Source organism: Elgaria multicarinata, chromosome 5, assembly GCF_023053635.1.
Source record: "Elgaria multicarinata webbii isolate HBS135686 ecotype San Diego chromosome 5, rElgMul1.1.pri, whole genome shotgun sequence".
Lineage (NCBI taxonomy): Eukaryota > Metazoa > Chordata > Lepidosauria > Squamata > Anguidae > Elgaria > Elgaria multicarinata.
Genome location: NC_086175.1, coordinates 69,981,378 through 69,993,536, shown reverse-complemented (window position 1 = coordinate 69,993,536; position 12,159 = coordinate 69,981,378).

Here is a 12,159-nt window from a genome sequence, read left to right as displayed (position 1 = left end):
ATAATTCTCAGCCAGCAGGGCCATTGGAATGGAGTCACAGACCAACATATCAGGAGAGCATCAGGTTTGGGAAGGCTGTCCTAAATTTTCCACATGTTTCAGCCTTTCTTCTCTTGCCGTATTCCAAAACCCTGAGAACAAATATGGACACTCTATTTTATTTACTTAATTCATTTATTCACTACATTTCTATACCACCCAATAGCCAAACATTAAAACCCCAAAATACAGCATGAAATAAAACCTTTAAAAGTTTGAAATGAAATAAAAACAGAGTAAAAACCATCAGCAGTGAATGATCTAAAAACACAACACTCATTTAAAAACAAACCGAAGAAAGACAAACGCTGGAGAAATAATAAGGTCTTCAACAGTTGAAGAAAAGACTACAGTGTGGGAGCCAAGTGAGCCTCTCTAGAGAGGACACTCCACAACTTGGGTGCCTCCACCAAAAAGGCTCTCCCCTTAGTAGCAACCCTCCTCTAATATTCTAGTAATATAATATAACAAATATTCTAATATCCAAAGATTGTTATGATAATTAATGTAAGCTTTCTGATTTTAGGATGTGGGTTTGGAGCTCAGAATTCAAAGCCCTTAAATCCAGTGAACCCTCATATTATTATTATTATTATTATTATTATTATTATTATTATTATTGTTATAATATTTGTATCACGCCTTTTACCCAATACTGGGCCTCAAGGCGGCATTACAAAGTTTAAAATATACAACAAAATTATAAGTCGTTAACATAGATGGAGGACCAAATTACTCTCCAAAGGCCTGCTGGAACAAACAAGTTTTAGCCTGCTTCCGAAAGTCCATCAAGGAGGGAGCCAGTCTAACTTTCCTGGGAAGAGAGTTCCAGAGCACTGGAGCAGCCACCGAGAAGGCCCTCTCCCATGTTCCCACCAAGCACGCCTGTGAAGATGGTGGGACTGAAAGAAGGGCTTCTCCAGAAGATCTGAAAGCACGGGCAGTCTTATAAGGGAGAATATGGTCTTTCAGATAACCTGGACCCGAGCCGTACTGGGCTTTATACGTCATAACCAGCACTTTGAATTGTGCCCGGAAACAGACTGGAAGCCAGTGGAGCTGTTTTAACAGGGGAGTTGTATGCTCCCTGTAACCAGCCCCTGTCAACAATCTGGCTGCAGCTCTTTGAACCAGCTGGAGTTTCTGAACACTCTTTAAAATAAAAAAGAATTTATTAGAAGCTTATTCAAATAAATATCTAAATATCGATCCAATAGTGCCTGTTCAAGACTTCCAAATCTAGCAAAATATAGGAGAAAGAGCCTCCCCCTTTTCGGAACTGATATTTCAGCTGCAGTACTTACTGGAAGTAAGTCCCAATGAACTCATCAATAAGTACAACCTACTTATTTCCCCCAACAGTTCCAAGTAGATCTACATACATTTGCACTGTTGGTGTAGTTTTATCTTGTACAGCTTGATCTTTCACATAATACAAACCATAAAGAAAAATGGAAAATGTGTGCACTTACGCAGCAAGGCATTGCTGAGCCCTACGATTAGGGAAATGGTCAATACCCAGAACATTTTATTTTCCATTGCCACTTCTATGCTCAGCCTCTACGAATGGAAGATGGTGAATCTGTGAATGGAGGTCACCCGAGAGAGAGTTTTGTTTTATTTATATATATATATTGGTTGTGTTTGTTTGCTTGGTTTTATAAATTTGCCTAAGGTGGTACTTTTTCTACAGCCCATTAGCTTTGCTTTTTGATTAAAATTAAACCAGTGGCATACTTATCAGCATGGACTGACTGTTTTTCCTTGATAGTGGTTTTTTAAAAAGAATGGTGGGTACAGATATTAAACTTTGCTAAAGGCTTGTTCAGCAAAAGCGTTACATTCTATTTACACTAATGCTGGGTCCACACCTTTGTGAGCCATGGGAGTGAGCCTTGAGATCACACACGCCTTGTTGCATGTAGAATTTTCAGTGGTGAACCAGGGTAGATGGAAGACCCAAGAAGTGTTGTTTAATGTTTACCCAAGTAAGCCAGGATCGGCCCTACTATTCGGCAGAGTGCATCAGTTTCCTCAGGCAGCAGATACTGGGATGCAGCAGTAAGAGTTTATTCCTGCACTGCACCCTTAGATTGTGCATGCTGGAGCTGCCTGTGAACCAAACACAATATCCTTTGAAATGTTGAGATCTGATCTTTATTTCAATTCCAGTTATTTTTAATTAAAAACTGTGCTACCCCTTCCCTTTGAAGATACCTGGTAGAGGGAAGGATTTTTGGTGTGTGTGTGTGTGTGTTTAATGGGAAAAATACTTTTCTTGCAATTCTGAATGGCCAGCATTTCTCTGTTCCATTAAAGCATGCACCTTGGCTCACTTGTTATATCAACCTGCTTTGCTTTACAAAACAATTCCTTGAATCAGGAAAATCAGGAATTCACTTTTGCAGTTTGAAACACTTCTCCCTCAGAGGTGGGGAGGGGATGTTTATTCTTAGCATGTTTCTGTGGGGCGTGGAATCATAAAATGGCTCTTGCAGGGGAAATGGTCGCTCCCAAATTCAAATAGGAAAACAATATTGGTGAATGGTGTTGTCCTCATGCACTGCTGTTTAGTTTCCATCTTTCCAAAGGCAGCTGAGTGGCTACTGCTACAAACAGAGAGCTGGATTAGATGGAGACAAGTGAGTTGCCTAAGACTGCAAATTGAGTTCACTGGGGTTGAGTGAATCACGTTTTTCTGATCCCACATTTTTCTGCTGCAACAGAACACCCATCCCAATTCCCTGTTCACATAGCTCTCTTCAGCTCAGATAATAGATTAGTGCGGTCCCTGAGCATAAAAGGCTATTGTAGCTTGCAGCCTCATGTGTAGTGAATCTCCAATTTGAGACACAGGATGAGGCAAAAGCAGCTCAGTACATAAGAACATAAGCAGAACCAGTGGAGGTTGGTGGCTCTGGTGTCAGTGGGGCAGTGAATTTGCTCTGGGTTTCAGACAGAACCAGTCAGAACTCTAAAGGGTTTATCCAAGGTGTGAAGTTCTGACTGAAACCCAGGGTGGATTCCACCCCCTCCCCAACACACACACACACACACACACACACACATTAGAGCCATTGGAGTCTCCACTGAGTTCCCCTTGCTCTGCATTGCCATGCTGAGTGCTCAAAGATTCACTGCTTCTCACACCACTTGCTTGGGCTTTTGTGTAGGATCAAGAAAGACAGGCCTGTACAACAGAGCTTCCTTTATCTCTATGCTCCCACAGAATTACAAAGATTTGCTGTTAGTCTCTGTGAAGGAACCAAACTGCCCTATATTTTGGTATTTTGTTGGTTTTGGAATATAATGGCATTCAGTCATGTGTGTGTGTGTGTGTGTGTGTGCGCGCGCGCGTGCGTGTGCGCTAGTCAATATCAGCCCAAAGGTTGATAGTTTAGAGGTCAAGTGTTTAGTTAAAAACTTTGCCACTCAACATGATGACCATAAGCTACATAGGATATTTGGTCCTTTTGCACCATCCCACAAGTACACATTGGATTGGATCCAGACTTAGACCTCATCTACACCAAGCAGGATATTGCACTGTGAAAGCAGTATGAATGTGGTATATAAAATGCAGGAGCCACACCAAGCAGGCTATAGAGGTATGAAAGTGGTATTTGGTATGTGTCAATGGGACCCACAGTTGTCAGTGCACTTCAATACCTCTGTAAAGCAGTAGTGTGGCTCCTGCCTTTTATATACTGCTTTCATACCACTTTCATAGTGCAATATCCTGCTTGGTGTAGATGAGGCCTGAATCATGCTTAGAGTAGACTACTAATTCCACGGGAGCTAAGTTAGTCATGACTTAGCAGCTAATATTACACCTGTATTTCATAGAATAATTGAATAGTAGAGTTGGAAATGGCCTATAAGGCCATCGAGTCCAACTCCCTGCTCAATGTAGGAATCCACCTTAAAGCATACCTGACAGATGGCTGTCCATCTGCCTCTTGAATGCCTCTAGTGTGGGAGAGGCCACAACCTCCCTAGGTAATTGATTCCATTGTTGTACTGCTCTAATAGTCAGGAAGTTTTTCCTGATGTCCAGCTGGAATCTGGCTTCTTGTAACTTGAGCCCATTATTCTGTGTCCTGCACTCTGGGAGGATCGAGAGGAGATCCTGGCCCTCCTCTGTGTGACAACCTTTTAAGTATTTGAAGAGTGCTATCATGTCTCCTCTTAATCTTCTCTTCTCCAGCCTAAACATGCCCAGTTCTTTCAGTCTCTCCTCATAGGGCTTTGTTTCCAGACCCCTGATAATCCTCATTGCCCTCCTCTGAACATGCTCCAGCTTGTCTGCATCCGTCTTGAAGTGTGGAGCCTAAAACTGGACGCAATACTCAAGATGAGGCCTAACCAGTGCTGAATAGAGGGGAACCAGTAAAAGAAAAGCGGTGCCCTTCATGTTGGATGCCAGTGTTCATGGGAAAGCCTCTGAAAAATATATGGAAACTACAGCTGATGCAGAATGCTGCAGCCAGATTTCATTTGGGTGGCTAGCTTCTGCAAGTGAGAGCCCCTTGTCTTGTTCTGCTCTTTCCTGCATAAAGCCAAGTGACTCATCACAGGTCTACAATAAAGCCACTCCAAATTCAAAAATTATCTTCTTAGAATAGGTTTGGCACCTGAGACCTTCCCTAAACTTAAACAGAAGATTTGCTTTGCATACAGTGGCAAAGATCTCTTAGATTCAATTATAGAAAAGAGAGATATCAGTTACTTTCTAATTGTTTGCTCATTGCTCTTAGAAAAACCTCTGACTGTAAGGATATATCAACAGAAGTTAGAATGGACTTTCCTAGTTCAGGGGGGAAATGCTATGTATCAGTGCCAAATGGCGCTGTCCTTTTTAAATGGTTCCTGGGGAAGCACATAGAAATTGCAGGGCTACTGTACCCTCTGTGTGATCCCAGAGGGTGTTTATTTATGTATCAGTGAGTGGTGGGTTGTGTTCCTTTTGTTCTGGGAGTATTTTCTATTCAGATCTTACCATTCATTCCAAAAGTCAAAGCTGGGCTAGCCAATGGGAAACACATTAGAAGCATTTCGTCCACAAATATTCATTTGTAATATTCAGATTATCACTATCATATCACTGTCTGTGGTGCTGCCTTGTAGTTAGTGCAGAATGCAGCTGCTAAATAAGTAATAGCATATCAGCATAGGCAATCAATTATACACTTTTCCTAAAAGCATCAAATTTATACCGCTTGTGCACTAATATGTAATGATCATTTTCACTTATGGGGCCATGTGACATTAGACATGTGTGTACATGCACAGCTACTTGAAGTAAGTTCTCTATTTGAGCATGGTGACATTGTCACGTGCATTGTCATGAAGTGACAAATATATGAAATAAGATGCAACAATCATAATAATATATATATATATATATATATATATATATATATATATATATATGGAAGGTGATGTGAAAGGATATAGCAGTGATGCAGAGGCAGCAATTTGTACAAAGTGTACCCCTGTCATCTCTCAGACAGGCCAAAAACCTGCTGTAGGCCTGCATATTCCTGGCTGTGACTGCATAGATCGACCAGGCCTTAGTTTAAAACAGGATTTCCCCCCTCTTACTTGTGAGCAACACTAAGGTTTGAAATGATTATCAAGCCCTCTTGTTTGTACCTGTAAACTTTAAAATGGCAGCAACACATTGTTCCTTGTGAAATTTAGCTCCATCTAACTTAGGCATGTGCAACTCTCTTCTTTCTAAATCCTTCCTGTGCCTGTAATGCAATCATGTGGCAATGCAGTTGCTTTACACGGTGGTTTCAGCTGACAGTTTTTCAGTTGTCACACAATCAACTGCTTTAATAATAAAGTAGAACTATATACCATCACCCTAGTTCCGAACTTTCTTGTGGGTGCAACCACTTTGATGCAGTGACTCCAGGTTTTTACGTCTTGGGAAAGACACTCTCAATGGGCCCCCTGCTTCTCACTGCTGCTCTTTCTTCTCACCACCTCCATTGTCTAAGACAAAGCGAGAGTGATGAAGAGGAGGAGCAAATCCAGGAACTCAGTGGGGGCAGGGGCCCTCTTCAGGTATCCAATCATGCCTACCCTTGATGCCAAACCTGCATGCACACATAGCTCCTGCACCCACAAGAGTTCCCTTTTCTCCCTTTACTAGAGGATGCAGAACTTCACCCTCATTGATAGCTCATGTGCAGGTCAGAGTCCTCAGTTTGGCTAGTTTGCTTCAGTAACCTGATCAGTCAAAAGATTAGCAGTCAGAGCTATGGCTAAATACTTGGAAGAACTCCATTTGGTTCTTTATATGTTCCAAAGTTCTGCCCTTAGGAGGACATAAATACCCAAATGGAACTCTGCCATCAGCTTGACATTCACTATGTCACTTGACATTTTCAATAGGATTGCATTGATATTCCAACACTGGACTTGGTCCTAAAAGCATTGGATGATTAAAGCACTGACAAAAGTTTTGTGGATGCCTGAACTGCCCCATCACTGCGACCTTCATTGCCTTTGTCAACCTGAAATAGCTCACTTTGAACCAGAGGGATATGGTGGCAGCAACAATGGGCATTCCAGAGGCCCTGGTAGACTGTGTTTTTGTGCCAAGGATGGGGCTGGGACTACCAGCCATGAAAATCAAGCTATTTCCTCTGGAGGAATTTCTTCCCAGCAGAAAAGAGGAAACTAGTAACAATTTTGTGGCACAAACCCACTCTATGACAGGGCTTCCAGAGTAACACTTGTCTCTTTCCCACACCCCAAAATAAGTAATTGAGCATTTGGGGCAGGGGAAAGAAGAGGCAGCAGTGGTAGCAGACAGTTGTGGGATTAATGTGGGCAGTCGTAGGGTCCTGCTTCGTAGAGGACAGTCATCTATTTTGGACAGCTGCCAAAGCACAGATCTCTGCTTGATGGGCTAGCCAATACAATTCTGATTTAAAGCCAAAGAGCCTGAAGTTGGGCAAGCAAGGAGGAGCAAGGAGAAATAAGTTATTATTTCTGAATTTGCACCTAATTATCTATATTTACACATCAAAATGTTATGCAAATTGATGTCCTCTTTTTTGTTCCCATTTTGGATGATACAATACTTTTCTTTTCTTTTTGACAACACATGGCAACACAGAGCCTTGCCTTCCTCAATTCTGTTTGTAGGGACTTGGAACTGTAGTGCTCATTTTTCCAGATGCCCCTGTTCAAATGTTCAACTATTTGCCAAGTGGAGCCTGCTGTGTATATCCAATATGAGTAGATGTTACTTGCCAAGAATAGTCAGTGTCTAGTTCCCTAAAAGGTCTTCTCTATTATCGTTCCACCATCAGTGGCATAGTGGGACCAGGGCTCACAGGGCTTCCAACACCTTTTGATGAGCCTGGATGCTGGTGTCATCTGCCCCTCCCCTCAGAATCCCCTCTTCCCTCTGAAGTTTGCTACGATTCTCACAGTAGCTGATGATGGAGGGGGTGGGATGAATTTCCCCATGCAACAATATATTGTTCCCTGTTTTAATGCCATGTACTTTGGGGTGGCCTGGTCTTGAATGGGCAATGAAGATCCTTTAGTTTTACAAAAGACCTGCTCCTAAATGAACATCCCTAGAATTAGTGCCTGCACAGGTGCCTGCACTTTTGAAGGGCATGGCTATGGGGATGATCACCACGAGCACTTTAAAATTTACCACTACAGCGCTGTTCACCATTCCTAAATCTCTTGGATGTTGTTCTGATTACAACCCTCCTGAAATCAGTGTCGCTGAAATCCTGCTGGAAGAAAAAATAAATAAACATAACAACCCTAGATGTCTGGATACTGTGATTTAATAATCCCATCCAACCATTTAGAATAACCCATAGAAGCAGCTATATACACCAGTTTCTGGGGGAGCTAAGCAGGAAGACGCTGTTGCACCTGCATCCTGCTTATGGGTTCCTGGTCGACAGCTGTTGGCCACTGTGGGAAAAGTGTGCTAGTGTAGATGGACTCTTGGTCTGATCCAGCATGGCTGCTCTTATGTTCTTATATACTCCCAGTCAAGTATTATTTTTTAGGATTAATTCTGCAGAAGTGTAATTAGAATGTGTGTCTGTGTGTGTGTGTGGGGGGGGATAATGGTAACATAAAAATAAGTGGTCCCAAGTTGGGAAGTATTTTTTCATGATGATGATGATGATGCTATCAGTGTACATAACTCTTTACAGAGTACAAGAGAACAGATCCCTGCCCTGAATAACTTACAAACTAAAACTTGAAATGGAGGTGGGGGCACTAAGGATGGACAAATCTGTCAATTTCAGTTTCTTACCAGTCCTCATTTTCTAATATTAAGATTGTTCTGTTCCGTTTACGCATGTTTTTGAATGAAAATCTATAACGTGCACATTTCTCCTAATATACACATTTTTGCAAGCCATTTTGTATAACATGATGCATTTTTGTATACTATTTTCACTCATATACACTATTCTGTGTACACTTTCTCCTATTATACACATTTTGTATGCATTTTTTAATTCAGAAAAATGCAACTGCCAAAGAATAAGCATTTCTGTTTGAGAATTGATTCTGAAATGTGAAATGGCTCCCCTATCCCTAGAAATAATAACTGAAGGGGAAGGGGAAGCAGAGTGCAGTTGCTTCAAGTGCATTATACTGTATATCATTTAAAAATAATAATTCTGCAGTTGTAGAATTGTGCTCCTGAGTAATTGCAGAATTATTCAACTGTTAGACTAACTTATATTTTCCTTGCTGACCCCACAGGACCCCTTTAATTTCATTGTTTATTTTAATTTCTTGTGACATTCTAGAAATGCACCTCTGGGAGCCCTGAAGAACCACAGATTCCAATATTTATGGGTTCTCCATTCCAGTAAACGTTTCCATTGAAACAGAGCCCCAAATATCTGGGGAGGAATTAGCACACAGGCATGTCCCATAAGCATCTCATCTATCTATCTATCTATCTATCTATCTATCTATCTATCCATCCATTCAGTGGAATTACTCCAAATGGTTAAACGTCTGCCTGGCCTGGAATCTAACAATGGCAGAATACCATTATTACCTAAAGCGCAGTGTGGGGAAGAATCACCCCAGCAATTCACCCCTTGCTTTCAAAAAATGAGAAATGTGCTAACTTCTTATAAGTAACGAACAGTGGAGACAATGAAACACCAGGTGTTTTGCAATCCAACCACACACAACCATTTGGCAACAATACAGTTTGTAAGCTGCTTTTGGTAAGTTATCTTTTTAGATTTTTTTTTTTTTGTATGTCATTTCTTGATGTCTTCTAATCTGCCTTGAAGACTCAGCACAGGCCAAGATCTTAATTAATTAATTAATTAATTAATTTCCCTAAAGATTTTCTGTGGTGCATATCCAACATTGACCCTATCCCTTGTAAACTCTGTGAATCTGGAATGCCGCATTTTGAATAATTTGGGGGTTGCATGAAATGCCCAATTGCAGTGTTGGCTCAAGGATTTGGGGGGGAGGGGTTTCTCAGGCACAGCACCTACAGTGGGGGGCTGTAACCCAGAAGAGATGGGACAGACAAACTGATAATTCTCTTAAACTGCATTCAATCTTCTTGAATACTCTCTTCAAAGTGGAAATCATAGTACTCAGGGCAGTGGGCACTCTGGTTGTCTTGGGGCCCTGGCAAACACCCAACCATGCCACCTTCTGGAGCTGACCCTCCCCTGTTGTAGAAAAGATGTAGAAACATGATAATAGTAGCCAGATGCAAAGGAGGACAGGACACCTATATTTTATTTATTTATTTATTTGGCTTCTAAACTTATAAATCAAGCATCATCAAACTTTGTTCCTTTTTATTTACAACATGCTTAACATCTAGTAGGCACCAAATGTAATTTTAGAAGTCTCAGGAAAGTTTAAACAGAAGTTTAAACAGAGGTAGGAGGGAAATAAAAGTGCAGTTGTGAACTTTGAGGCAGGAAATATGTCAAAAATTAGCTAGAGAGAGCACAGCTGTGTTTTCTTGCTCAAATTAGCAAGGTCAAATGCATGATTATGTGCCCAAACCGGAAATGTTCAGTGTCCAACAACATTTCTGTTACAAGCAGTCCGATCAATTGGAGCAATTGGAAAACTGTGCAAAAGGGCAAAACTGTTTATTCACAGATTTTGTTAATGGTGGATCCTCCTCCCCCTCCTCCTCCTTCCTCTTCTAAGGCCTTTTCAAAGACAATCAAAATGCTCATTCATTTCCACCCACTTGGTTTTACAAAGAACCAATCTGCTAAAAAATATGTGGAGAGGAAAGCTACATGAGCCTAGTGTTTAAACAGAGGTAGGAGGGAAGTAAAAGTGCAGTTGTGAACTTTGAGGCAGGAAATATGTCAAAAATTAGCCAGAGACCGCAGCTTACAATGTGATTTGTGTTTTCTTGCTCGAATTAGCAAGGTCAAATGCATGATTATGTGCCCAAACCGGAAATGTTCAGCATCCGACAACATTTCTGTTACAAGCAGTCCGATCAATTGGAGCAATTGGGTGCCCTCTACCTTCCTTTGTGTTTGTATCTTTTTCCTTGTGATGAAGGAACCCAGCAAGGACAGTAAACAAGGCCTTCATGTCTTCCACTTCTCTAGCCAGTTAGGTGGGATCTTCGTTTTCTCCATCTCAATACACTGGGGATGGGTGGGGGAAGACAGAAGGATTGTTGGCATGTAAGCAAGTTTGCACCTGAAGACTGGGGCTTCACCACACCAGGCTGAAATTCCACATTCTTACTGGGGCTTTTTTGCTTCTGGTTCCTTTGTGGGATTACAATCGGCTTCTTTACATGATGAACACATGATTTGAATTGCAAACTGCTTTTCTCAGCAATGCTCTATTTAGTTTCATTATACATCACAATCTAGTGGCTGTATTATAGCACAATGCCATCAATACACACTGCTGATATCTTGAATTAACATTTGTTATTGTCATATCACCAATCTTTTAAAAAGTGGTATAAAGCTCAAAAGTGCAGGAGATGCTCTGAAGGTTGATGACATCATGTAAAGGACCCGCAAACTTCCATGAGTGACCAATCACAAGCGTGCACTAAAACCTCGTGTAGAAATGCTCTGGGTGAAGTCATTATGAGAAACTAAATACTCTTCATTGTGACATGGAGTGGATTTGTTTAAGGGATGGGAGCAAAAATAACTGCAGTAGCACCTCTGTTGGCAAGAGCAAAAACCTGTGCCAGATGAAAGTTGATATTTATAAAATATTTTGTTGAAGAGTTCATGGTAAAGGTGCTAACCTCCTTTCTTCCATTCTTCTCTCTACAAATAAAATCAAGCATGTACCTTTTGAGATACCAATGATATTGCTTCTCAGGAAGAAAACAAAGTGATTAGCTGTGAATGTGACTTCAAATTCTAGACTGACGAACATTGACTAACACCCATTCTGTGCACAATGCACCAGATGCTAATTTGGGGATATCTTCGCTTTTCAAATCCAGTATTTATGATGGAATAAGAGAGTCATACAACATCCACCATGAAAGGGCCTCAGGAACCCTTAGAATGGCCATCTGGCTACCTTCTCATAATTCACCTAGTTGTGACCCTAATTCCCATGATGATAGCAGCACTATTCTGAGTGACCACCATCTTGGGAATTCTATGTTCTGTGCTGGAGGTGGTGATGGTTGCTTGAGAAGGAAGTAGCCAGAAGGAGTATGTTCATGTGTAGACAAACAATGCAGAGGTACTGGTTCACATCAAAAGTGCACATGAGCCCATAGGCCTCCACATGAACTCATTGGCCCCCAAAGTACTCACATGATTTGAATTGCAAACTGCCTTTCTCAGCAATGCTCGATTTAGTTTCATTATGCAGCGCCATCTAGTAGCTCTATTATAGCACAATGCCATCATTACACACTGCTGTTACTCACATTCTGAACCTCTCTCAAGATCTTAATGGCAATTGTGGGGATGACAGTTCAATTATTATTCACTTCTAGCAAGGGTGAAATGTCCTTTTTGGCCCCAAGATGATGGCAAGAGGTATATATGTGCATGCCCACATATGCACACATACACGTAGACAGTGCACATGAGTACAGTGACACGGGGGGAT